The sequence below is a fragment of the Pipistrellus kuhlii genome, unplaced genomic scaffold, assembly GCF_014108245.1.
Source record: "Pipistrellus kuhlii isolate mPipKuh1 unplaced genomic scaffold, mPipKuh1.p scaffold_m20_p_11, whole genome shotgun sequence".
Lineage (NCBI taxonomy): Eukaryota > Metazoa > Chordata > Mammalia > Chiroptera > Vespertilionidae > Pipistrellus > Pipistrellus kuhlii.
The window spans coordinates 8,415,432-8,443,201 of NW_023425416.1; the positions used below are offsets into that span (position 1 = coordinate 8,415,432).

General features: G+C 43.7%; 1 protein-coding gene across 3 annotated transcripts in view; it reads right to left on the bottom strand.

Annotated features, from left to right (window-relative positions):
- Positions 1 to 27,770, bottom strand: part of PTPRG (protein tyrosine phosphatase receptor type G) — a 643,070-nt gene that overhangs the window by 186,066 nt on the left and 429,234 nt on the right. The window lies entirely within an intron of this gene.

A 27,770-nucleotide genomic window follows, 5' to 3' on the forward strand; every position in this document is an offset into this window, starting at 1 on the left:
GTGAGATTCAGTCCACATGTTAAAATTATAAATTCTCAAATGGGCACATTTGTATAAATACCACCAGTTCTAACAATGAGAATTTGAAGGGGTCTCCCAGCAATCTTGAGAAATAGCCTAAATTTCAGGGACTCAAAAAATATATATATAATGGTAATGATAAAAATGACGCCTTCACAGTTGGGGAAAAGCCATCTCATTCATTATTTCACTCAATCCATCTAACAATGCCTGTGAAGATAGAGCAGAAATTACTGCACTCAGTTATAAATGAGGAAGTAGGGCTTCAGAAAGTTGATGTTATCTTGGCTAAGATTAAACATCAGAGGGAGAATGTAAAATCCAGATGCTCTCAGCCCAACCTTAGATAATTTCTCTTACATTTGGCTAGGATTTCTTATTCAAAACGCAGAATAGAGATAAATCAACTTAAATCATTATGAAATTTTAATGCTTGAGCACTCTGATAATTCACACAATTCAGAGAACAAAAAGAGACCACAGAATATTCTCCTGAGAACACACTTATGATAAAAATAACAGACTGGGATTTCTATTCCAGTTTCCTCATTTCCCTGCCTTTGAGATCTCAGGTAAGCCAGCTAATTTCTGAGCATCAGCTTTCTCATGTACAGAATCAAGTATTTATCCTTGGTAAGGTGGGTATGGGGACCAAACAAGTTAGCATATGTAGCACCATGTCTAGACCTCATCAGTGCTCAAGTCACTATCACCACCACCACTACCACTATCAGCACCAACATCGTCACCACCATCACCAACCAACATCACCATGATCACTACTATAACCACCATCACCACAACCACCATTACTACCACCAACATTACCATAACCATTCTACCATCATCACTACCATCATCATCACCACCACTACCACTACCATCAGAACCACCACCACCACGATCACTACCATCATCATCATCACTACTACCACCACCACATAGTGTAAAGTTAAAGACTGGTAGACATCTTAAAATTTCTAGCAAGAATGGAATTCCACTGAATCTTACAGATTGACCCTGCTCCTTACAGTAAACCAAATCTATATCATTAGATCTCTTCCGTGACCTCTTTTCCCCATTTTTCCAAATGACATGATGCTATTTTCTGTACCAGACTGAACAACCACACCCCAGATGGAGTTTGGAGAGGTTATACTAAGTAATAATAAATTCCCAGTGGAGAAAGCGTAATCAATCATAGAGACTAGCAGAAATACAGGTCAATGGTAAACAGAGTCCTATAGACTGATTTAATCAGTATGTTAATTGAGTTCACCAATAAGAACAAGGTGACATTTCTTTTCTGAACGGTGAAATCTGGAATCTAAATCAAGACATTGTCTAGAAGAACACAGGATGCCATTGGATGGTAGAAGAACAGGTAGATTCTTTTCCAGAGTTTTCTTTCTTTGGGTGAATTATTTTTCTCAGACTGTGAATTCCCACTGAGACTGCAGCTTCTTACAAATGTGTTGCGTTTAGGTTTGGACAGCTTTAGACATCATGAATTTATACTGAGAAAAATCCATTCGATGAGGTGCAGATTAAAACAGTTTAATACTGGGTGAATTGCTTTGGGTACATGGCTACTACCCCAAGGAAAATACTCCACAAAAACATATTCAGAAAAATTACACTTCACTTTCCTTTTAAAACTCAGGCCCTCAAATTAAGTAAGTTCACAGAAGGTTTTCTTGTTCTTCAGCATATGAGCAAGGCGGGCACTGTGTAATGCATCACCTGAATAGTGTGTGATACAAAATACTTTAAGTCTTCTTCAAGGGCACTTTCATTTACAACAGGGTGAGAAAATTCATTTTTAGAAAATGTCTTTGAGTCATGGCTCCACCCATCAGGATAATGCAATGTCTCATAAAAAGAACGGCGGCACGAGTCGGAAATATCAATTTTCCTGGCTAGTTCTCTCAAGCGGTAGTCTACTGAATTATGCTAACGTTTGAAGCTATCTTAAACAGTAGAGTAAATAAGCAGATGGAGTTTGGCTGAGTGAAATGGACTTTAAGTTATCTTAGTTTTATTCTTGATGAGACATATTTGAGAAGAGGCTAGAAACCAATTTTCCAAAAATACCTTTGGAAGGAGCTGGGTGGCTACTAAATACCTTGAGTAGCCCATCAACATTCTGTACCTGCTCTCAAGAGCCACACTCAGAGCATCCTCCAAAGTGTGTTCTTCCTAATGGTGTGGATGTAAGTGATGCTCACTGGCTGGCAATCATCCTCCTGAAAAACCATGGTGCACATAAGCTGAAAGGATGTGGGAAACGCAGCAATAAAGAGATCCATTAACTGTTGCACACACATATCTTTCCCCACCGCTACCAACTGTTCACATTTTACTCCGCTTGCATCCTATCTCCTCACGTGCAAGGCTTTTTCTGAGTAATTTCATACTAAGTGGGAGATAATACACCCCTTCACCTATAAATACTTAAGTGCATCCTTTCTAAGAATAAGGATGTTCTATTAAATATAACTACAGCGTAATTATAAAATTAGCAAATTTCACTTCGATGCAACACTATTATCTCATTTATAGTGCACTTTTCTGGCAAGTGCCCAACTAAGCCCTTTGTGGGTCATTATATGGGTTCTCAGGCCAGGAATGCAATCTATGATCAAACTTTGCCTTAGCTGCCACGTCTCTATACTGACCCCTCTCACCCTCAACCTTCATCCGGAGCAGCCCCTCAGCCTTTCTTCACTCTGGTAATGTGAAGTGTACAGGCCAGTTATCATGCAGAATTGAAGCCTGTCTCATGGTTTTTAGCATTAGGTCACAGGGTATATTTTGGGTAGGTTACCACAGTAATAATACTGTGTCTTCTCAGTGCACCATGCCAGGAAGCACAGTAAATGGGTGTTGAACTTGATCACGTGGTTAAGGTGATGTCTGCTAGGCTTCTCTATTATCATGTTACTAATTCTCCTTTTGTAATTAAAAAGTACTTTGTAGGGGAGATATTTTGAGATTACATAAATACCCTCTTCCTCAGCTAACCTTAACCTACCAGCTTTAGTACCCATGAATGATTTTCTCACTCTGCCGTATTCCTGTATCCACTCATGGCATTCTAGTGTAAGAAATTGCCTTCCCTTCTCCAGTTTATTCACTCCTTCTTTCGTCTATATAAAAAAGGAATCATTTTTTTTGTTTTTATTGTATTCAGTGGGTTTTAATCCATCACAATCAGTATTGCTGATGCCCAAACTGTCTCAGCTTTGCCCAACAGGAGACTCCAAACAAATGCCTGGCTCATATTGCCACATTCCTACCGTTTCCATTAGTTAAGACCTTCTCATCAGCTCATTATGTGTCTTCCCTGCTTTGGTCCTAAAGTTGGTCATTTCTGGAGTGAACCCTGGTTCCTTTTAGTGAGGAATGGTATTTAAAGACCAAATATCATTAATTCAATGCTTTCCAAATATTTTTGAGATTAGAATATCGATACTTCGGTTCTTCAAGAGAACTATATACCTTGGGGCTGTGCGAGTCTATTCCAAGCAGGACGCTTTTTTGCAAGGAAAGAAAGCGGGATCAACTTTGTTTGATGAGCGTCCCTCCCCAGGCACAGTGCCGGGGAGTATGTAAATATCCCATCGACACAAACACACTACATGAAGCTCAACTACAAAGGCACTGCAGACGGTTGTGTACCAGGCCATAATCAAGGGACCAGTTCTAAGCAACCTTTCAAATACATGAGCAAGAATCACAGGTCTAGATACATCATAATTTCTATCTGATGAAATGGCTGCAAAGGAAAAAACTCCAGGCATTTCTCCAGCCAGATCAAGGTGGCAGATAATGTAGAGTATAACATGGCCTAACCTGACTGTTGGAAAATCAAAGTTAAAGGGGGAAAAGCCCTACAACAGAGCAGGAAGCATGTGCTAAAATATAGATATGGAAAATGCCTAAACCAATGGTAACATTACCAAGTAATGGGAAGGAAAGAAATGGGTACTGTGAGCATAGGGTTGCTGGCGGTCAATGTTTTATTGGTTTGGGTACTAATATCATGCATACAGAGTTATGATAAAATGTCTGCTTAGATTCCCCATTCATTTGCTTTACTGTAAAATAACTGTAGTTGTAATTTGATTTAAAAACCATGTATATGCCTGGTTTCCAATTTGTATCTCTCTCTGTATTGAGCTGAATGAATAGAAAACAACAAATCTGTGCACTGAAGTCTTCTACATTTTTATTAATGGAAGATTTCAAACAGTTAATGAGTTCCCACTGTATGCCAGGCACTGTACTATTATCCTTCAACACTCACTAAGGTGGGCACCACCACGATCCTCATTTTACAGCCAAAGGAGCCGAGAATGTCTAACTTTACAGGCTCATAAGGATAGAGGGTGGGACTGTGAGAGAAACCTAATCTCTCCAATCCTCGTTGGTCAAGACTTTCATCACTGTGCTTCCTTCCAGAAGGCAAACTTTTACTTACTGTGTATTATGTATAGGGCGCTATAACAGATTAAGACACGATTGCTCTTGGGAAGACCAAAGTATCAATAAGAAGACAAGGTTAACCTTTTCCCCCTTGAATGCCAAAGCTGAGTCATAGGCAAATGCATCAGAAAAAAAGCATAAGGCAGAAATGGCTCATGGTCAAGTAAAGCATATATAGAATGAATACTAAGCTATTAATGCCAACAGACAAAGGGGACATTTCATAGAAGGTGAACTTCCTATTCTGCATTGTGACACCTGCACTTAGAGTCAGCTCTCACATCTCTGTGACAGTGGTGGCAAGAGGAACTATCCCAACACAATGGACAATCCAACAGGACCTTCTTTTGTGATTTACAAGATCCTACATTTTCATTTCCTCTCAAAAAAACGTATATTCACCCTCCCACCCCCACATACATGGCCCAAGAAAAACTCATGATGAAGTAAGTAAGGAAACAGCAATCTACTGATAACTCACAAGACATTTCCAGCATATTTTGGGTAACTATAATAAGAATGAAAGAACCCAAAGGAAAAGCCACAGGAAAATAACAGATGAGATGTGAACAGGATAAAGTGAATGTGGTAACTAAAAAGGCAACAGCAACGCTTGCCTATCACATAGGAGGCAGTAGATAAGAAAAGAATAAGATGTTTTTCTAATCATACTTGGCACTCACCTGCAGAAGGCCAGTTGGGCACGTGACGTGGATGAGAAACAGTTGCCTAAGGATAAAGATGTGTCGTGAAGGCACAGTGGAAATCCAACACAGTTAAGGACCTGCAGGTGCCACTTTGCTGGAGGATTTGTTCAGGATAAAGCCAGACTGAAGGTTTTGGTAAAGGCTGTGAATATTACGCTGTACCTTTACTGCTATTGACCAGATCACATACTTAACACAGCCTGGTCTGCCATTGCCATCACACAGGAAGATCGATGCAGGCAGGACATCTATCTGCCTAGTTCAAGGCTGGTCTTGAACAGTGATGCTCATTGTAAACACTAGTCACTCCTATTTGGAGTCAATAAAATGAGTGGGGGCTCTGAGTGACTGGAAGCAAGGACTGGCACATGAGAAAGCCCAAACACTATAATGAGGTTCTTGCTACCTCGAGGAATACAGAACAAGGTGAGCAGAGAGGATAGATCAGAATATTAAGAGAACAGGTGTATTTAAAGAGAAAATGCTTATATATGCCAAAGTCACTGTGAAATGGCTTAGTGCCCCCAGGTGTGGTTATACTAAACCCAGGTTATATTACTTTCTCTTTAATCTGCAGGCAATTCAAATAATTTCCTATCCAGAAATTTTAATGCTCCAACAAAAGAAAATCTTTTGATTTATATTATGGAGGAAAAGGATAAAAACACACTCTATATATTATTTAAAAAAACATATAACACAATTTAGAATTATAATGCTGGTATTCTGAACACATTTTACTCACAGTTTTCTATTTACAAGGTCATTATTATACTTTTACCCCCATGATGGTTAGCTTGATAGTTAATTTTATGTGTCATATTGGCTAGGCCATGGTACCCAGTTGTTTAGTTAAGCATTATTCTAGATGTTTGAATAGATGTTGTAAAGGAATTTCTCCTTGAGTTTCCAGCCTTCGGATTTAACGACAGCAATAGAAACCAAACCTTTGCTAGAATTCTCAGCCTCTTCTGCAAATTTCATTCTTGCCCACATCCACAAATAAGTTAGCTGATCCCTTACAATCCCAGTCTCTCGTTCTCATCCTCCCCATCCCACACAAGATATGTAGCTCTCAGCACCAGCCTCCTATAGATCTATATAACTGTGTCTATAACCTTGATCAGTACACTTCCAAGGTCACTGCTGATTTGAAGCAAATATACCGTATTTTTCGGACCATAAGACGCACTTTCCCCCCCTCAGAAGTGGGGGGGAAAAGTCCCTGCGTCTTATGGTCCAAATATAGCCTACACATATACTTTTTAAAAAAAGGTTTTTTTACCTGCCCGGCTCTGTGTGGTCTCTGTGTGCTTGCCCGGCTCTAAAATGGTTCTAAATGCTGCTGTTTACTTTACAGGGTTGATTACATGTGTTTATGACTGTGATGTTGGGTTTTAATGCACATAAAATATTTTAGGACACTATTTGTTTCAGAATCTTTTTTTCTTCATTTCCCTTCTCTAAAAACTGGTGCGTCTTATGGTCCGGAGCGTCTTATGGTCCGAAAAATACGGTACCCAGATAGATGTTTATGTTTTGTTGCATAATATAAAACCATTCTGCACCGTTACTTTTTGAGCTTCTTTGAGCTCTAGTCTTCTTGTTCACTTCCTCTAACAGGCTTCCCCCTAGAGAATGGAGCCCCTGGGACAACCCACTTCACCCTCTTGTCACTCATAAGAAATGTCCATGAAGTTGGTGGCCAACATGGCTGGGTGATGTTAAGTGAAATCAAGCAACGTGGGCTACAGCAGGAGACCTGGTTTGTCCACTGAAGCCTCTGCAGCTCTCCAAGGCTCAGTGTCCTCTTCTGTACCCCTCATGGCAATGCTTACCTCATGGCATCGCTGCAATACAGGTTCCCTACGCACAAGCTCTGGAAAAGTAAGACCCAACTAAACAGCTCTCACTCTTTATTCTTACGTATCTTTGTCACTTTCTTCATGATCAGAAGAGAGATGCAAATTAAGATGAGAACAAATTGTTTCACGGCCAGCCAGCATCCCAGTGTGAGTCATGCCACAAGGTGTAGCCAAGAAGGCTCCAGGCAGCCTTCATTGAAAGAGGCTTCTGAGAAGAACAGCCAGTATTTAGCACCTGTGCAGGCCAGGCAGCAATGAGATGAACATGCTGAAGTGTTTGCTTTACACAGTCTCAGGAATCCCAGAGCACACGACCCCTTCATCATTCCCCCCTTCCACTTCACCGAAACCATGGGATTGTCCCCACGCTCTCCGGCAGGGACCGGGCATTTTGTAGGAAGACCCCAGTGCACAGCAGGGCTAGGGCTCATACACACTCAGGATGGCGAAGTTTCGGGAGCCCTTTCAGAGGCTTTTGTGTGTAGCTTCTTTATGCCACTGCAAGTCTATTTATTAGTTGATTTTTGGAATTACTGGTTCGGGAGATGCATCTGATTACTCAGATGAACGTCGAATCTTTGGAATTTCTCCTTGGTGGGGAAGACTTCAGGTCTTTGCTCACAGTAGCTTGAGTCTGTCAGGGACTTACTATGTATAATATAATTCATGAATTATTTCTAACAGTTTAGCAGAAGTTTGGACACAAGCCACGTAGGTTCAGTATCTGGCTGAAGCTAACTCCTGTGTGATCAGGTTGGAGTTGGTCACCCTGAGCCTTAGTAGTCCCATCAGTAAACTGAGGATAAGAAATACATAGCTGGTGGCCTCGCCAGTTTGGCTCAGTGGATAGAGCGTCAGCCTGCGGACCAAAGGGTCCTGGGTTCAATTCCGGTCAAGAGCACATACTTCGGTTGTAGGCTCGATCCCTGACCCCTGGCTAGGATGTGTGTGGGAGGCAACCAATCAATGTGTCTCTCTCACACTGATGTCATCCACTTTTCCTAAAACATATCCTCTGGTGAGGATTAACAACATCAACAAACAAAAAAGAACTACACCCCTGGTTATAGCAAGTCTAAACCAAAAATACTCAAATAAATACCTCCTAGGCCTACACACTGTAGGTCCAATTCATGTCTTTAAAAATTAAAGAGGGAAAAGAAAGAAAAAAAGAGGAATAAATCATTGAAAGGGCTATTTGCAGTAGCCCCAACTTGGTACAGGTGACAAGATACACATATCTCAACGTGGAGCCCAAAAAGCTAGTTTTCAAAAAGAAGAAAGATACACCATGTGAGTCCCCTGAAATGACGCACAAAGAACTCCTGCAGCCAGCAGCCCACAGTGGTCACCCCTGGGGGCAGTACTGGAAGCGGGTTCTGGGGCTGCCAGTAAGGGCTCTTTCTCGATCTGGGGCCTGGCTGCAAGAGCATGGAAATTCGTTCAGTTGTACACTCAATATGTGTGAACTTTCCTCTTTGCGTATTACACTTTAATAATAAATCAACTTGGCGAAATGGCTGCTCTTTAAAACCGGGATAAACAAAAGTACCAGGTCTCCTGAGAGCAGGGCAGGGTGAGTCTGCTTCTGGGCCCTGCACCATTGGATGCCAGTGAGGCCCCTCGGAACCATAGGGCAAGGTCTGAGAAGCCATCTGTTGGCGCAAATGAAGGGGATTGCATGGGGGGGGGGGGGGGGGGGGGGGGCGGTAATCTCACTGGCCCAGGACACAGCAGCGATCACGGACCAAGCCCTGCCTCTCCCAGGGGTACCTGCAGACAGACACTGCAGATGCGGCCAAGAGGCAGGCGGCCTGCTCCATGAGATGTCCCAGGAGGGCTGCGTCCCACCCTTGTGACACTTTCATGAATTAATTCCTTCAGCCCTTATCATCACCTTTTGGGGTCATTACTAGTCTTTTACTCATTTTATACAAAGGAAGTTAAGGCTGAGATTACTAGGTCTTGTCTCTGAAGTAATAAAGCTGGGACTCAACTCGGGCATCTGACTGCGGAGCCCACGCCTTTAAAATCCTGCCCGCACAGCATCCGGCCCAGAATTCCCACGGGCCCCGGGACCGCCCCACCCATTATCTCTAGGCCTCAGCGCAGGGCTTGCAGACCGGCGGTTCTCAACCAGGGGCGATCTAGACACCAGGGGCCATTTGTCAATGTCTAGAGACGTTTTCGGTTACCATAGCTGGGCAGGAGATGCCACTGGTATCTAGTGGGTAGCGGTCAGGGAGGCAGCTAAACACCCTACTGTGCACAAGGCAGACTCTCTCCCCCCAAACAAACCATTATCCCGCCCAAACTGTCTATAGTGCTGAGGTGTAGAAACCTTGTCTACACCCTCTGTCACATGAAATCTAGTCGATGGCTATGGCAAAGCACTTCGTTTTTCTTTCTCATTCTCGCTCCTGAACTGTAAGGGGACAGGTACAAAGCTGTAATTGGGCCCAAAGACTGGGAGCACAGACGGCCCCCTCCCATAAAACAGTATCTTCCAGACCACGTTCCCTCTTCCCACAGTAATAACCGTCTCTTCTAAGAAAACAGGCTTTCCTTGCTTGCATAGCGATTTTGCACATCTAGTTGGCTCTGAAATGCAGGGGAGCTTAGTACCTCGGACCCGGTGGAGAGGGAAGGTCCCCAGGTGCATCTGGAACTCATTTGTATTTCAGAAACACGAAAATAACCACCGCGGTGTTTGCACTCTTTGTAATATGAAACTTTTTAGAAATTGCTTTGTACTTGGGAGTAACAGCCACATGATTCACCATGAAATGAAGTCTGGAAAATCATTTTGGATAAATGGACCTATAAATTCAATAGAATTTCCATGACAACATAGACTGCGACACTCAACCACAAATAAAAGGTGATAAATCATTCAAAACCAACTAGGAATCAGCAATATGTCTCCCGTTTTAAAATACAAGGAACCTGAAATGCAGTTTATTTGTTCCTAACTCACCCAAGGTTCCCATTAGAGTTCCTTTTCTCGCTTCTGATATTGTGTTTCTAGCCCATAATAGGCTTTGGGGAAATGATGATGCCAAGAATTTGCAATTAAGCGACACAGAATGAGCACAGGTAGAGTCGGTTGCATTCCCCACCTTCTCCCGGTCTGGAGCCCATAAGAAGGCTCGTGCACCAACCAGGATGGGTAGTTTTACCCAGAAAACTGCATCTTCCCTGCACAGCCCAATGCTGCCAAATCTGAGGCGTTATGCAAAACATTTCTGAGAACACATCTGCAAGACAACCTGAGCACTTCCCAGATGCTTCTTACAGAGAGGGGGGGAGGGGGTGTTGGGGAGGGAAAGATAAAGAAGAAGGAGGAGGAGGAGGAAGAGGAGGAGGAGAAGAAGAAAACACACATACATACAACACCCACATTTCCAAATTAATGTCAGTATTAGTTGCTGCCAAACGCTTTGGAGTTCTATACATCAAAACCACACCCTGTTGTAAAACGAGCTGAGCCTACTGGACCAGAATACCTGTTCTTCAAACAGCTCTCTGCCCTGCAGGTGTTCATATAGGGTGAGGGGACTCCCTCACCCTACCTTCTAGATACAGTATGTGGGCCCTCTCCCACTGGGCGGGGCTGGCCCTGGGACCAAACATATAGCAGAGAGACACTCATTAAATGTCTGGGGGATAAATAAGTGGAAGTTATAGCTCCTCTGCATCAAGGGAGGAAATGGGTCATATAACCTCTATTTAGAATGTCTCTCATTACTAAGTCTCCTGTACAGGCCACAGCTCCGGGAGCTGACAGGTGGAGGGGGAAGCGTCATGGAGCCACGGGCTTGGCGTCCAGAAGGACCACACATCTGTGCTGCTGCCAAGGGCGTGCAGCTGTGCACTGGACAGTGTCTATCACTGGGCACCAGGTGAACTCTCACGGCCCATCTATTACCGCAGGCTGACGGCTCCTCACGACAGATCGTTAGCCCTGAGCCACGGTCTGTGGCTTCCATCACACCCTTCAAGGGCTCTGCAAGCCAGGAAAGTTAGGAATCATTGCTACAGAGAACATATGGGACTCTGCCTCTCAGAGCACAGAATGCTTGGCTGAGACGGATGTTAGACCCGGTTCCGGCCCTGCCCTGAGAGGGCCCACACCGTTTGCACTCTAGGTAGCACAGCCTGAGAACACCCATCTTCCCGCACCATCGCTACCCGTGGGTTTATGGATCCTTATTTTTTACCCACTGGGTGGATACCTACAGTCTCACTTTCAATTTTTCTAGTAGCCAATAAAAAAAATCAAGGATCTGTGCTTAATTTTTCTAATTATTTTCTTTTTAATAATTTAAGAAGGTTCGTTATTCAGAAAATTAAAGCTTTGTCACAAGTGTTACAAATACAAAGACAAACATACAATACATTTGCCCCACCATTGTCGGTATGAGGGGGAAAAAAAGTCACAAGTGGTATATAGGAGAACTGGTAAAATAAACTATAGAGGGGAGAAAAGAAATTGACAAAAAAGGCACCAGTGAAGGAAAGTTCTCGAAGATATATTGTTGATGAAGAAAGTCAAGATGCAAAGTAAATACACATTTGAATGAAAAAAGAAGCCCTACAACAAAACACTGAACGTGCCTTATATGTAGCCACACAGACACACAGAACTAAGGGAGGGAAAGAAGGCTCTGAAAGGAACACCACTCTCAGAGTGGTTCTCTCTAGGGAGGGGACTTGGATTGCTTTGGGGCCAAGAAAGCTGGTTTGTCTTATCTTAACTGTTTACAATATTTGCTGCTTCTGCCCTGGCCAGTCTGGCTCAGTGGATAGAGCGTCAGCCTGTGGACTGAAGGATACCGATTTCAATTCCAGTCAAGGGCATGCACTTGGGTTGCAGGCTTGATACCAGGCCCCCGGTTGGGACATGTGCAAGAGGCAAACACTCAATCTGTCTCTCATCCAGGTTTCTTTCTCCCTGTCTCTTCCCCTCCCTTCCACTCTCTCTAAAAACCAATGGAAATACTATCCTTGGGTGAGGATTAACAAAAAATAGAATAAGTAATTGCTGGTTCTAAATAATAACTCCTCTGGGGGGGGGGGGGGGGATAGGAATCTATTTTAAATGAGAAAAACTGAAAAAGAAAAGAACAAAACCAAAATCCCACCACCACTGCAGAGGGAGAAAGTGAAGCTGATGGGTTCATTTGGGGACCCAGCTCAGAAGACGAGTCCAGCCGAAACGGGTTTGGCTCAGTGGATAGAGCATCAAATGTGGACTGAAAGGCCCCAGGTTCGATTCCGGTCAAGGGCATGTACCTTGGTTGCAGGCACATCCCTAGTAGGGGGTGTGCAAGAGGCAGCTGATTGATGATTCTCTCTCATCGATGTTTCTAACTCTATACCTCTCTTTCTCTCTGTAAAAAATCAATATATTTTTAGAAAAAGAAAGAAAGAAAAAGAAGGCGGGTCCATCAAAGCAATGGACAGCCCAACATCACACAGGCTAGGATCCCCCTTACTCCTGACCTCACAGTGACACAATCCACTCTCCACCTGCATTTCTGCTGCAATGACTCAAGCTCACTACCACCCCAAATGAGGGAGGAAAAACACAAAAGACTGAGCTACTGTTTCTGATCCACACAGACTACTCAACTCATTTACTGGTAATGCAGCCACCAACCAATCTGTTTCAAAATATATTTATTTAGACTATCTAGCCATAAAATTAGAATGTGCACACCTAGTAAACACAAATTGCTAACTCTCCCAGACCATACCTTTGGTCAGAAAACACCAGCCAATTAGGGAGCAAAACGAGGCTGCGCCAAGCTGGGCAAAGCAGCGATTTTAATGATGACTGGGCATACTCTGAGAGGAAGGGCTTGGGGCTGAAGGCCCCCGGTGAGGAGGGGGAGGATCTGCCACCAGCATTGCTTTGACCATAGCTGAAAACACTCTTGGCTAAGAGATCCTCCTCTTCATGAATTCCCCAGAGTATGATTTTAAATGTTAACATATTACAATGAGAGCAAACAGGATGGAGTAGCAAAGATGTGATTAGAAAATATAAGTTCAAGTTCAAGCTCTGCCTCCTCTGGTATTAAGACCTTACAAATCACTTAATATCTCTAGGTCCACTCGGCTCAGTGGTTGGGTGTTGACCCCATGCATCAGGAGGTTACTGCAAGTGAGGCCATATATGTCTGGACTGGGGACTCAATCCCCAATAGTGGGTGTGCAGGAGGCAGCTGATGGATGTTTCTCTCCCATAGATGTTTCTATCTCTCTCTCCCTCTCCCTTCTTCTCTCTGAAATCAATACTATGTTTAAAATATATGTAATTCTAAGTTCCCTTTTCCAAAGAGGGAAATTTGAGACAATGTTACTAGGTTAGTTTGGATGATGATGAATTAAAAAAGGTTTAATGGTTGAATATAACCTTACAGGTTTGGTGTTAGGATTAAACACCACAGGAAAATAAGAAGGCCACAAAACCATGAGATATTATCAACACTTGCTACCTCATTATTCCTATAACTATTACAATTATTATATAAACCTTTTTAAAAAATTAAGTGTCTCTGTCAATACATTTCTTGGTACTGACTTCACTGATTGTATGACTCTAGATCAAGTGCTTTGTTGATGAGATTTTTTCTATTTTCCATCCTGTTTCGTATTTTTCCTCTGCCCCAACATTATGAAAAATTTCAAATAAGATAAATGTTGAAAGAATATTACTTTGAACATCTATATATTATCACCATTTAAATATTTTTGAAAATATATTTTATTGAATTTTTTACAGAGAGGAAGGGAGAGGGATAGAGAGCTAGAAACATCGATGAGAGAGAAACATCAATCAGCTGCCTCCTGCACACCCCCTACAAGGGATGTGCCCGCAACCAAGGTATATGCCCTTGACTGGAATCGAACCTGGGATCTTTCAGTCTGTAGACCAATGCTCTATCCATTGAGCCAAACCGGTTTCGGCACCCTTTATATTTAAATATGCTTTCTTTATCTAATAGTCGATTTTTCTATCTTCCATTTAATCTGATACTAAATTTTTAAAGAAAAAAAACTCTCTGACAGGCAGTCATTGTCAAACTAGTAACCTCAGCATGAAGAGAAGGCCAACCAATATGTTTTAGGCTTTGAGTCCAAGCCAGAAAAAGCCTTGCTGGTTTGCAAGTGGGTTAATAACTCTATTAATGAGAACATCTTGAGATTCTGATAGCTTCATCTCAGCAGGGAACTGTTAATAATTTGGAATAAAGACAGAGTTTATGGTAGGGGATTAAAAACAACAAAATATCAAAGCGATGGCTTTCTGAAGCCAAGAGTCTACAGGAGAAAGTGTCAGCTAATAATCATGTTATTGACTGGCTCCATTCACATTTCATCTTGATTAGCTAATATCAGAATACATTCAGAGAAACTTACACATTAAATATAATTGCGCTCTAACACTTGTGTGTTTTATTTGTCTGGAACCTACAGTATGAAATGTAACAGTGAACACACCCAAAACTCTACCCAGTGAGCCTGGTTCATTATCTCCAAATTTGAGATTCAGCCACCACGGTCACCCCCTCTAAACTCCAGCCCAAAAATATTCTAAATGAAGAAGGTATTTTAGGTTAAAATTGGTGGCCTTAGCTGGAATTTGAGAAGTGTTACTAGGAAGATTCATGGTGTTCAAGAAGCATTATTTATAATAGCAAAATACTGTAGACAAGTTCACTGTCAATCAATAGAATGATTAAATAAATTGGGTGCATCCACACCGTGGAAAATCAAGCAGCTCTTAAAAAAGAATGATGTGAGTTCTAGATCTGATATGCGAAGATTAAGCCCACAATATATTATTGAGTTTAAAAAGGCAAGTTATGAAACACTATGTACATGATCGTCTCATTTTTCAAGTAAAGGGAAAAGAATACAGAAAGACATAGGGAGAGAAAGAACTGGAACAACCTACAAGAAATGTAAATGTGGTGAGCTCTGAAAATGAAGAGAGAGGGGTGAAACAATGGCTTCAACTTTTACGTCATACAATCAGCACTATTTATGGATTTTTCAAGGAGAAGAATTTCTATTGTAGATATTTGAAATAATCAGTAAATGAAAACAACCTCAAAGAAAGATTAAAATGGAATCAAACAGCACACGGATGACAAGATTTGATATCAATCTTTACAAAGTGCTGACATACATACATGATAGTGTACATCATAAGCATGCCAAGGTAAGTAATCCTGATGGAGTTTCACAGGGGCCATATCATGTGGCCCAGCAGCTCACACTCTCCTATCTGGTCACTATCCTCAGCCAGGAGTAACCATCTTCTGACTTCTATCAGCCAAGATTCATTCTTCTGACCTCATTCTAAGCCAGAGATTCTATGATGCTTTCAAGTAAATCCTATTTTCATAGCAGGCCTCCACCCACATTCTGACAAAGTTGACAAGGTTGACCAGTTATCTCTTGCGCCCTGAATTGTTTTATGGATGTTGGGAGCTCTGTAGGAAGTGGCATCAGAGACTTCAGAGGGCAATCTTTACAGCTATTTCCAAGGTGATTGCTGGTAAGGCAGAAGAATGGGGTTCCAAGGAACCAGAATTTGAAAATTCTAAGTCTAAAAATCATAATCTACCCTTTTGTGAGCTCCATTCATGAAAGAGTTGCCAGGCCATGGGCTTCACAAAGATAAAGGAGTTTTATCTTTATGACAATTCCAGGGGGTGGTGTGATGTTATCCCCCTTTTACAGACTGAGGAAGGGAGGTTTAGAACAATGTAGGAACTGAGTGCAGGAGACCCATTTGAAAATTCAACACTGTGTGTACATATGTGTTTCCCCTGCATGCACATCCCCATGGAACTGCACATCCCCCATTAATGCTCCAAATTGCTCCTCCCCAACAGATCAGACACCTGGGGATGTGCTCCATCGGAGGATTATTCACTTTGCCCATCGAGAGCAGCATGCTGCCAGGAAGCCTGCAAATGGCAGGACACACCAGGCAGACAACTTCCGGGGTTCTGATCACTGGGGCTGCTTCCTGTCTTCACGGAGCTTGGACCTGGTTTGTCTCACAGCATCTACTTCAAGCTTGTCCCATCTGCCAGATGCAGTTAGCAACTCTGGTCCTACCCTCTATTAGGGTCACGCAAACCTGCAGTGCCAAGGAATGCACTGCAGCCCAGCAGAGACCCACTGCCCATAGGCCTGGCATATACACTCCCCAGGGGCATAAACACAGGGCAAGAACAAGGGCCAGCAGATTCCCTAGGAGATGTTATCTGGATCCTAACAAATGGGGGAAGGGGTGGGCTTTAAAATAAAAGAACAGACTTATTTAAACTGGACAACTGATTGCCATCATCTGGCAAGCTCCCTCCCCACCATCAGGCAACTGAGGCTTGCTCCCAGAGTCCCTAAGTAGAGGTCAGGAATGGGGTTGCACCGACTCAGCACAATAAAGACACAGCCTCCGTGAGGAACTAGGGCGGGCGAACACACTTTCCCACCCCACTCTGAGCGGCAGAGGGAAAGGCTGGGCCCACGGGGATGTGCATGCAGGGGAAACACATCTGCACACGCATTGTTGAATTTTCAAAGGGGTTTCCGCAGGGGTTTTATTTTTACTCAGAGCATTGTATTCCATCTTAATACAGCCCCAGGTCCTGGTCTGAAGGCTGGAGTCCTGAGCTTTATTATTTCTTCAAACGCCTACGCCGGGAGTGCTTTTAACGTGCTGGCTCAATAGTTCTGCCCACGGATCTCTCCACATGACCCTGTATTTGGGACGTTAACTGCACAGTGCATGGACTTCTTCCCTTTTTCAAGTCCATTCTTTTGGACTCCCAGGCAGGCTGTCCCCGGAACCAGAACCCTGCACCTGTCCCAATGCTGCGTGGGCAGTTTTTTCTGTTGGCTGGCATTCCCCTGCAGTAGAGAGTGCAGTTCCCAGTTCTGTGGGGTGTTAGCAGTGCTCCCCAACCACGTTAGGGCTGAGAACAGGAGAAAAGGACTGACGGGTGTGGGGACATGAGGACACGTTGTAGGAAACAGTCCTGTGGGTGCCCAGGCAAATCAGCCCACACAGAAACATTTTCCCAACCGGAAGCTAAACACTTCTCCAGCTCCTTGCTCAGTAGAAAGGAAAACAGCAGGAGCTGCAGGCTGGCTGCAGGCTGCAGGCTGCGGGGGAGCCTTAAGGCAGGGTTTCTGGGCAGTGCTCCCAGGTCCGGCTGACTATGGCTAGAGCTTCTCACCATGAAGAGCAGGATAAAAACCTCACAAGCTGTCCCGCAGGTGTAACTAGGGTTCCCCACCCCTTCTCCCTAAAATGGAATGTCTATTAAAACCCAGATCTTAATGGCAAATATCTCCCAAAACAGTAAATAAAAATATTACGTTCTGGTCTTCCATAAGAGACACGGGCAATCCCTTGCTGATCTGATGAAATATCTTGACTTATATTTCACAATTATGCCCAAACCACCAGCATGCTTTGAAAAATCGCAAACTGGACAGAAAGCATGTAGAAGATGTTTTGGTCTTTAACTCTCTATTTTCTCCGTTGTCCTCCTCGTGTCCACAGATGTCACAGAGCCTCCAGCAAATCCCACAAAGATGGCTTGACCTCTGCACACCCATCACCGCAGCCAGCCTACATACACAGGAAGTCTAAGCAAAGCTCAGCAAGGGCCAGGCTAGCGGTGTAGCCGCGATGCCATTCCTACCTTTCCAACCAGTGGTTCTCAAATGATGCTCTCACCAACCCCGGCACTCCGGAGGATTTGGCGAAGTTTGGAGACATTTCTCCAAATTGTGGCAGGGGTGCTACTGGCATGTAGTAATAGAGGTCCAGGCTGGCAGTGAACACATTCCAGTGTACATGACACAATGAAGAATTACCCAGCCTGTTGGTGCCAAGGCTGAGGTACCATGTTCTATTTAGACTAAAGAGTCGATTATGGATATGCTTCTGGACCCAACACAGGGCATGCAACTCCTATCTCAGTGCAGATCACACACCTTCAATCCCATGACAGCTGGAGGGACAGTCTCACACTTCTCCCTAGGACACATTCCCACCTGTCTGAACAAGATGTTTAGATCTTGAAGTCTGCCTACTGACTGTTGGGTGAAGACTGCACACATAGTTGGCCATGGACACATTCCCTATGGTTGAAGGCCCCGCTGGAAGAGCTTTGGGCTGTGATGCCACATGGAGTTGAGTTTGAATTCCGTCTCTACTGCTTACTAGCAGAGTGAGCTCATGTAATGGTATGGTTTGAACTGTCCCCCCTAAGAAAGATGTTGTAATCCTACACTCCAGTGCTTGTCAATGTGACTTTATTTAGAAATAGGGTCTTTGCAGATGATCAAGTTAAAACGGGGTCACTGGGATGGCTCTAGCCCAATTCTTTCCAAAAGAAGAAATGTGGACACAAAGACCCAGGTGGTACGCTATGCGAAGAGGAAGGCAGCTGAGGCCACCAGCCGGGAAATGCCAATGACTTCCAGAAAACCAGCAGAAGCTGAGAGAGGAGCCCAAGCAGATTTCCCCCCACAACCCTCAGGAAAAGCCACCCCTGCCGACACCTGGGATCTTTAACTTCCAGCCTCCAAGACTGAGAGACAGTGCATTCCTGTGGTGTTAAGCTCTCCTGCTGATGACACTTTGCTATGGCAGTCTAGCAAACCAACACAGGGAACTCCATAAGTGCCTAATTTTCTATATTAAATGAAATGAAACACAAAAATAGGTACTTCTTACGATTGCTCTAGAAAGCAGATGCGACAAAGCAAAGCAGAGTGATTACCTGCCTTAGATGCTCAACAAGCAACAGCTGCCCTCCCATAAGGACACCGGGCCTCAGTGTGCTGAGTGCTTTTAGGGCTACTTCTGCTGCAACTTCACCTTTTTTCCTAACACATTTCCCAGATCTAATAGAAAATGTACAAATGTAAGTACAGTGTCATCTTGAAAATGAGTGTAATCTATTTCTATAAAAGCCTAAGCAACCATTACAACCGAGTGATGGGAACAACTGGTACGACCAGTCACTATGACATGCACTGACTACTAGGAGGCAGATGCTCAATGCAGGAGTGGCCCCCCGTGGTCAGTGTGCTTCCACAGCCAACTTCCTGCAATCCCTCTCCCGTCCCCCAGCCAGTGGCCAACCTCCCACAGCCCTCCTCTCCCCTCCGCAGCCCGCCAGTCTCTGAGACGCCCTGATCAGCCAGGCCGAGGGACCCCACCTGTGCATGAATTCATGCACCGGGCCTCTAGTGCTAAATAATAGCCCTATATTAATTACAGCTTTAAATTTTGCAATGCAGTAAAAGCATGGACTCAATTCCATTAATACTTGAAACATAATTGGGCCTTAATTACAGTATTTACCACAATAACAATGTATGATGTGAGTGTCTCATTTCAGAACAACCAGAAACAGGAGAGCTTCATCGACCTGGGCAACTCCTACTCATCTTTCAGGACTCAAACTAAGTGTCAGCTGCTCTGTGAAGCGTCTCCTGGGCAATGATCAATCACTCCCACGACCTGACCCCCAGAGGCAGGGACTACTTTATGCTCCCGATATCGGCTGTTATTCAGCGTTAATAACCCGCCTGTGACCCTGAGTGGCAGCACCCAGGCCTCTCCTGTGTGGGCACTGGCTAGTCAGAGCCACCAAGACGGTCACATGCTTCCGTGCGCTCAGAACGTGAAGGAATAATGCAGTTTGTTTAGGCTGTTAAACGTGATTTTTAAAAGGTACAAACATACTAGGAATCCCCACATTTATTTCCATTTCCATGAACCTGAAATAATTCACAAGTCCCAAAGAGAAGGTGACCATGCTGCTGCCTAGACCTTCACTGTTAATGTTGCCTCTTCCTCCCCACAGAGTCTTCGCTGGAGACCAGGTAAAGTCAAGAGACACCAGAAGAAGCAGGACTCAGGACTCTCCTGATTCTGTCCTCTTCATCAAATTACCTGCCCCCCCCCCCCCCCCCCACTACTGCTGGAAACAGCAAGCTAATCAAATCAACCGATCCTCACAAACGGGTCTGCAGACACGGAGATCTTCACAAGCTACACTGAACTGGTGACATGCACACTAAAGGCCAACTGCACAGAGAAAAGACCAAATGGAGGGATACAGCCATAATCCAAAATAGTGACCAGCAATGAACACTTCAAATACTATTGAAGGCCTTCTAGAAGATTCTGTATATAGACAGGACCTTTCCCTATCTCAGAGCTACTCAAGTTATAGAGATTTGAGTAACCCAAGAATAGGCAGAAGAGCCATAACTATGGGGTGAAGCTGACAGGGTAGGGGCACAAGGGAGACGTCAAGAGTGATGGAAATGTTGCACGTCTTATAGGAACGTGGCTGCGTGGGTGCACAAATGTAAAATCTATTAAGCTGTACGCTTAAAACCTGAAACATTACTACAGGTATGTCATACCTCAATGCAAAGCTTTAAAAATTTTGTGCTGTATCAACAGCTGGCTGCTCAGAGCTAGGAAGACAAATGGTCTAACACTGGTCTGAGCCTTCTGGCCTTTTAGAAGTCCTGGGGGTGAGGGAGGACACAGGGGTGTCTATATTTTCGTTTACATTTAGATGAGAAGGAACCTGAGAACAGAGACCATTCCCTGGAGACAGCGGGGCACCTCTGATCCCAACACGGCAGCTGTGAACCCGATGTCATGCTTATCTTTCTTACGGCAAACAAATTTATGCCTTCAGAATATTAAGCAACAGGTAGAGAAGTTTCAAATATATAAACTCAAGCAGTGAAATTCAAAATACAGATAATCGCTTACAAATTACTGATTTCCTTTAGAGAGCAATTACATTTATAAATATGAATACAGTCTATATTAAACCAAGAAAAATGACACTCAAGCATCTGTCAAGTTTGATGTAGCCTTAGAACAAATTTTTTCGAAGCCAGAGAAAGCACACTAACACCTCCTTCTGGCAAATGCTATTGAAACTGGAAAGGCACATGAATGGAGGATATTCTGATCTAAAGAATAACTTAAAGTTAATGTGTGGCATGAGCAGAGCTTCCCGGCTACTCGGGGTATCGCCCTCTATGCCAGTGGTCGCAAGCCGCAGTTTGCCGCTCTGTTGACTAATGAGTTTGCCAACCACTGCCTATGCTATCAACAAAACAATATGTAAGTCTGATAGGATGGAGGCAACTTAAGAAGGTGTAAATACAGGTGAGGTATTTTCCTTATGTCTTAAATCTAACACTAAGTAACAATTTATTTCTTCTTCTTCTCTTTTGTCCTTTAAAAAAATTAAAAATATGTTTTTATTGATTTCAAAGGGAGGAAGAAAGAGGAAGAGAGATAGAAACATCAATGATGAAATAGAATCATTGATCAACTGCCTCCTGACTGCCACACCAGTTGGGATGTTTTGGCTTTTGAAAAATCAAGCAATAAGGAAATGAAAGGCAAATCAAATATACCATAACTAGAGGCCCCTAGAGGCCTGATGCACGAAATTCATGCAAGAGCAGGCTTTCCTTCATGCAGCTGCCGGGACTGGCTTCTCTCTGGCACCCGGAACCCGGCTTCCCTCTGAGTGCAGGCAGATATGTAGGACCCAGGCTTCTCTCACAGCCCCAGTTTCACCCAGAAGGTCATCTGGAAGGACATCTGGTCCAATTAGCATATTACACTTTTATTATTATAGATGCTAGAGCCAGAGTTCCAAAGCTTGCCCACGTCTTCTTTTGCAGAAAAGCACTCTCTATTTTCTCAGGTCACTTGTCTTTGTGTGCGCATGCATTCTCATTGCTTTTGTTAACGGATAAATTATATATTTGGGTTCTGGTGCTTCTAACATATACAAAAGTAGAAATAAAAAATGGATGCAGTGAAGGAAAGATAAATGTTATTTTAAAATAGCATGCTACCTTTACCATTTGATAATAATTTACAAAATATATTTCAGTGAGTTTGATGGTTAATGACAAGGGACTCAAAAGCACACAACAAAATTATCGTGATCATTTATAATTTTCGTGTCAGAACTGATTAGATCCTCATTAATTTTTACCTATTAGGCGGCTGCCAGAGGCATGTTGATGAAGTCATTGTCTATTTTGGGAGTGGTGGTTTAGTTAAAACATAATATACACTCACTAATTTAGGCAAACATAAAATGCAACTGATTGCAATATGCTGAAAGCCACTGAATGCCAAGTAATGTGGCAATCCCATTCTCTCTACTGGACACTCGCACAGAAGACGGGTGACCTCCTGGCACACAGACCAGGTGAGGGTGCCAGCTGTCACGTATCTACCAAATATTAATGATGCTTTCTGTAATTGACAAAACATAAAAGTAACCTTCTAACAAATACTCTTCCCTGACCCCAACAGTTCAATGCTATGCAACCCATTCTGGAGAATAATTTTATCACAGGTCAGAAACCCCCTGGGGTAGTTTGAAGTAAATACATATTCCTTGGCCCAAGATCGGAAATTCCAATAGGTCCACAGTGGGCCCTAGAATCTGAAGAGTTTAACATGAGCAGGTGCTCCGTGCCCCTAGTTCTGAGGAATCCCACACCAGGGGCTCCATGCCCATAGCTTTGAGGAATTTCACCTTGGCTTGCAGGTATGACAGACATCTAGGCACATGCCTAGTAAGACAGTGCCTGCTCACAGTCAGAGCACTCCTTCCTGGCACAGTGGTTCCTCACCTGGCTGCACGTCAGGGCCTGAGCTCTCAGGCCAGAAATCCTCATCAAGTGGGTCCACAGCAGCGGAGCCCACAAATTCCATGGCCCCCAGTAGGACCTAGTACCCTACTGCCACTCCAGTTCAACCTGCAATCCCTTTGGAGGAAAACAGTTGCTACTTTCTTTAAAAATATATATATATTTTTATTGATTTCAGAGAGAAATGGAGATGGGGAGAGAGACAGAAACATCAATGATGAGAGACTCATTGATCGTCTGCCTCCTGCATGCCCCACACTGGGGATTGAGCCAGTAACCCAGGCATATGCCCTAACCTGGAATCGAACCCTGACCTCTTGTTCATAGGTCAGTGCTCAACCACGGAGCCATGCTGACTGAGCCCTGTTGCTACTTTCTCTGTCTGGCTCCTGGGTGACAATAAATACTAGTTGCTGGATTAAGGAGACCAACTGAAGAAGGGAGGGCAGCTGCTATGGAGTCAGGAGCCCGTAGGGGAGTCCCAGTCCTTCCCAAGCACTCGCCAGCCTCTGTGCGCTGCTGGCCTCCACGTTCTGCCTACGGGACACCTGCGGGTCTGACCTCTGGAAACCAAACCCCAGTTTTCTTTGGATAACAACTCCCTCTCATCCTTAGAAGAAAAGGGATGGAAATGTGATCCATTCAGACAGGAACAATGAAGGGTGACTTCCCAGGGAACAGTGGAAAAGTATCCTTTTCCTTGGGGTTTGAACCCGGGAGGATGGAGGATGGAAGCACAGGAGGGACCCCAGAAGATAGGCAGCTTCAGAAAGAGGAGCCAGGCCAAGGAGAGGGGTCCGGATAACTTGTGTTTAATACCATAAATCAGCCCTACCCCCGGACTTTCAGAGATGAACTACTAACTCTGCACACTGTTCTCCACTCAGATGGACACAGATTCTGTGGTTCCCAATCAAAACAGCATGACACAGCTGGGTAAGCCACCTGCTCCTCCCTTTGCTTCTGTAAAAACCAAGGCCCCTGGGCTGTCCAGCAAAACCAGTCAAGCCTGTGTTTCTATTTCGTTCTACATAAGTCAAGAGCTTATATATACAATTATTTTTATGACAGATTTATAGTTTTACCTCTTTTTAAAAACAATTTCCCTATTTATTAAATATATATTATTCTTTTTCTGATATTGTTGACATTCACTAAGACCGCAACAAGCTTAATTTTTCTAATCAATCGACAGCTTCAAAAAGCTCTTTGAGCCAAAACTGGTTTGGCTCAGTGGATAGAGCATCGGTCTGCAGATTGAATGATCCTAGGTTCGATTCTGGACAAGGGCATGTACATTGGTTGTTGGCTTATCCCCAGTGGGGGGTGTGCAGGAGGCAGCTGATAGATGTTTCTCTCTCATTGATGTTTCTAACTGTCTATCCTTCTCCATTCTTCTCTGTAAAAAATCAATAAAATATATATTAAAAAAAACACACAACTCTTTGGTATCACTTTAAGCAGATATTCAATTATTTCTAATATTTTCCCAAATTAAAACTATATTTTTTATGTTTTTCAGGGTCCAGGAGAAACAATTTCATAGAAAGCCACATGAAAATTACTCCCTAACACCATTTCACTTCAACTAACAAATACTGGCATTCTTCAGAGTTTATCCAAACAGCTCAGATATATTCCTTTGCTGCTCTCAATTCCCTCTGACTTACCATGCAGGCTGAGGGCTGCGGAATTCACAAAACGTTCCCTTGTAAGTTTCCCCAGAAGTTCTCCCATCAACATGTTGTGATACTCGAAACCTATGCAAGTTCAAGAACAAATTACCTCCCTGCATCTTCCGGGACTTATCTAGCCGTTCCACTCCAGCAGATGGTTTTAATGGGCACAAAACAATGAAAATCCTACACTTCACTTGGAAAGTCACTGAGGAAAAGAACAGCCAGTTACACGAAACAGCGATCACCTTCAAAGTCAACTTCCATTATACACGCACTTCCCTGTCAATGTCCCAACCGGGAGAGACCGCGATACCACACCGGGACTCGAAAATTACTTCTGAACAAACACCTCATGGATTTACTGCATTTGGAAATAGAGAAATTCTATAACCAAAGACTCATTTTCAAAGTGACATGAGGCTCACATAGCCCGGGGAAGAACCTAAAAATGGCACAGGAGCTGGCTCACACTGCCTGGCCCTCAGATGGGCAGGTAACAGCCTGAGCACCGAGTTGGCCGCAGGTCCAAAGGGGAACAATGAGAGGATTTTCTTTTCCCAGATTCTGTGTGTGTGTGTGTGTTGTGTGTTTTAACTACTTTTTTAGGCTCTTCACCTTCTCACTCACTTTCAAGGTTATCAACTTCACATTCTTGGCAGAGCCATTTCTCCTTTTTGCTGTTTCCTCCTTCACCTCACAAAGTACTCAGCTGTACACTGCATCCCCTTTGAAAAGGCTGGAGAGCAACGGGCCGCTGTTCATGCTTATCTCAGACTTCCTGTGCTCAGAGCCTTTAATTACATGAAAGCTATGTGCCTTCCTGGGATCTATTTTTGAGTTATGCATTCCCTCCAGCTGTATTCCTTGCAGGAGGGGGAAAAAGAACACATTCGCCCACATTCACCTTTGCAGCTTGGGTGAGATGTGATGACAAGGCAATGATGTCATGATTCTAGGGGGAGAATGAAGCCACACCCTTTTCCTCCATCGCAGTCTCTGGACCTGATTAGTTTTGTTGTTGTTGTTTTTTTTGGGGGGGCGGGGAGGGCATGTGTGTAGATACTGTCTCACGTGGATGTGAATGCTATAATACTGTGTAATCTCAAATTGCCTTCTTTTCTTTAAAAAAAAGAAAGCCAAAACTTTAGAGCAGGCTTTCTATCATCAGCATATAAATTCATCCTTTTTCTCCATAAAACAGCATTATTATGTTAACATGTTACATTAAATACAAAATGCTCAGGGGTGGCTCGCGGTGGTAAATGGTCTTACTTTCAGCAGGCTTCTAAGAAAAGCAAGCTTAGCTTCTCACTGTGAAATAGAGTAATTAGTGGAGTGTCAGGTCACTAATGCAAATGTGAAAAAATATGAGTGAAATTAGCCTTGTATCCCACTGTTTTAAGTGCAGACCGAAGCGAAAAAACTGTGCTGGCTTTTTTTGCATTCATGTAAATCTAAACCCAAAGTCCACTTTTAAAAGGGGGTGTGGGGATTGGTGGGGTCAGGAAAAGAGAAAAGCTTACTGCATTTGTGAACACAAAGGCCTCTGGGTGATTTCAATCTAGGATGAAGTGGTCCCGCCATCCTGCGGCACTTGCTGTCTCTGAGGAGCTCCGCGTTGCCATCCAGCATAGAGAGCAGGAAACGCATGTTACAGAAGGAGACAGCTGAGTGGAGTCACAAAGTTTCCTGTAAAACTGGTGCTCCATGCAAGCCAAACTGTGAGCAAGGCACTCAGGGAAAATATTTTAAAAACGGGAAGTTGGGCATGTGAACCAAGGGATCCAAACATTCCCTACATCTCCCAAGCTACTTTTAAATCAGCATAGGGCAGTTATATAGAAGTACCTGGGGTCCTGTCAGGCAGCATATTTTAAACAGAAGGAGTATGATTTAAATTTGAGATAAAGCTTGCAAATCCAGCAGAAATGGGTTCTACTTCTAAGCTTCATTTGTGACTCTGGCACTTAACACACATGGGCAAATAACCCTGTCCAACCCATTTACAGCATCCATAATATGGGATGGTAATAATACCCACTTAGCACATTTATGAGAATTAAATGACATAACGTTCATAATTAGCTCAGCACATAATCTTGCACCCAGGTAAGTGCCCGATAAATTATTAGCATTTTTAAAAAAATCCTCACCTGAGGAAATTTTTCCATTAATTTTTAGAGAGAGTGGAAGAGAGAGGAGAAGAAAGAAATCTTGATGTGATGGAAACACACCAATTGGTTGCCTCCTGCATGAGCCCTGATCAGGGCCCTGGCAGGGGAGGAGCCTGCAACCAAGGTACATGTCTTTGACTGGAATTGAACCCAGGACCCTTTGGTCCACAGGTCATCACACAGCCAAACTGGCTAGGGCAATTATTAGCATATTTTCCCGATGCATATAGCAAATCTAAAACATTCTTTAAGGGAGGGTCAAAACAATCCAGATAAATAAACATCTACCACTAAACTTAAGGGTAATTTTCCCAAAAGATTTAAAAAAAATATTTATCCTTTGAAGGAAGTCATACAAAGATATTTGCATGAGAAAATGGGACTAGTTCAGAAATTAAACTAGTTCAGGTTTAATCTAGCATTGAAAGCTGCCTAATTGGTGGTAGCTGCTTGGTTCCAATCTATGAGGGATTAGGAAATCCCATCAGTCTCAGAGGACAGGATCCTATAATCAATTAGTGAGGTCTAGCTTGGGCCCAGCAGGTGCATTCATATGGTGCTTGTTATACCTTCATTATACTAGTACTGGTGGCCCAGTGCACCAAATTTGTGCTTGAGGTGGGAGGGGGGGGGGTTGGTGTCCCGCAGGCCAGCCTGCACCCTCTCCAATCTGGGATCCCTCGGGGGATATCTGACTGCTAGCAGTCCAGGAATGCTGGCTCCTAACCACTTACCTGCCTGCCTGCCTTCCTGATTGTCCTTAACCACTTTACCCGCTGGCCTGCTCGCCCCCAACTGCCCCCCCCCAACCTGCTTGCCCCCAAGTGCCCACCCCCAGCCTGCTTGCCCCCAACTCTACCCCCTGCCTACCTGATCACCCCCAACTACCCTCCCCTCCAGGCCTGATCGCCCCTAACCTCCTCTGCTTCAGTCCGCCACCATGGCATTTCGATCTAATCAGCATATTACCCTTTCATTAGTATAGATACTTCTGTCATTCTCCCTAAGGAAAGAAAAGGTCAATGGCAGGTGGACAATCACACGAAGGCAGAAGAGCAGTAGAAACCAGGCAGG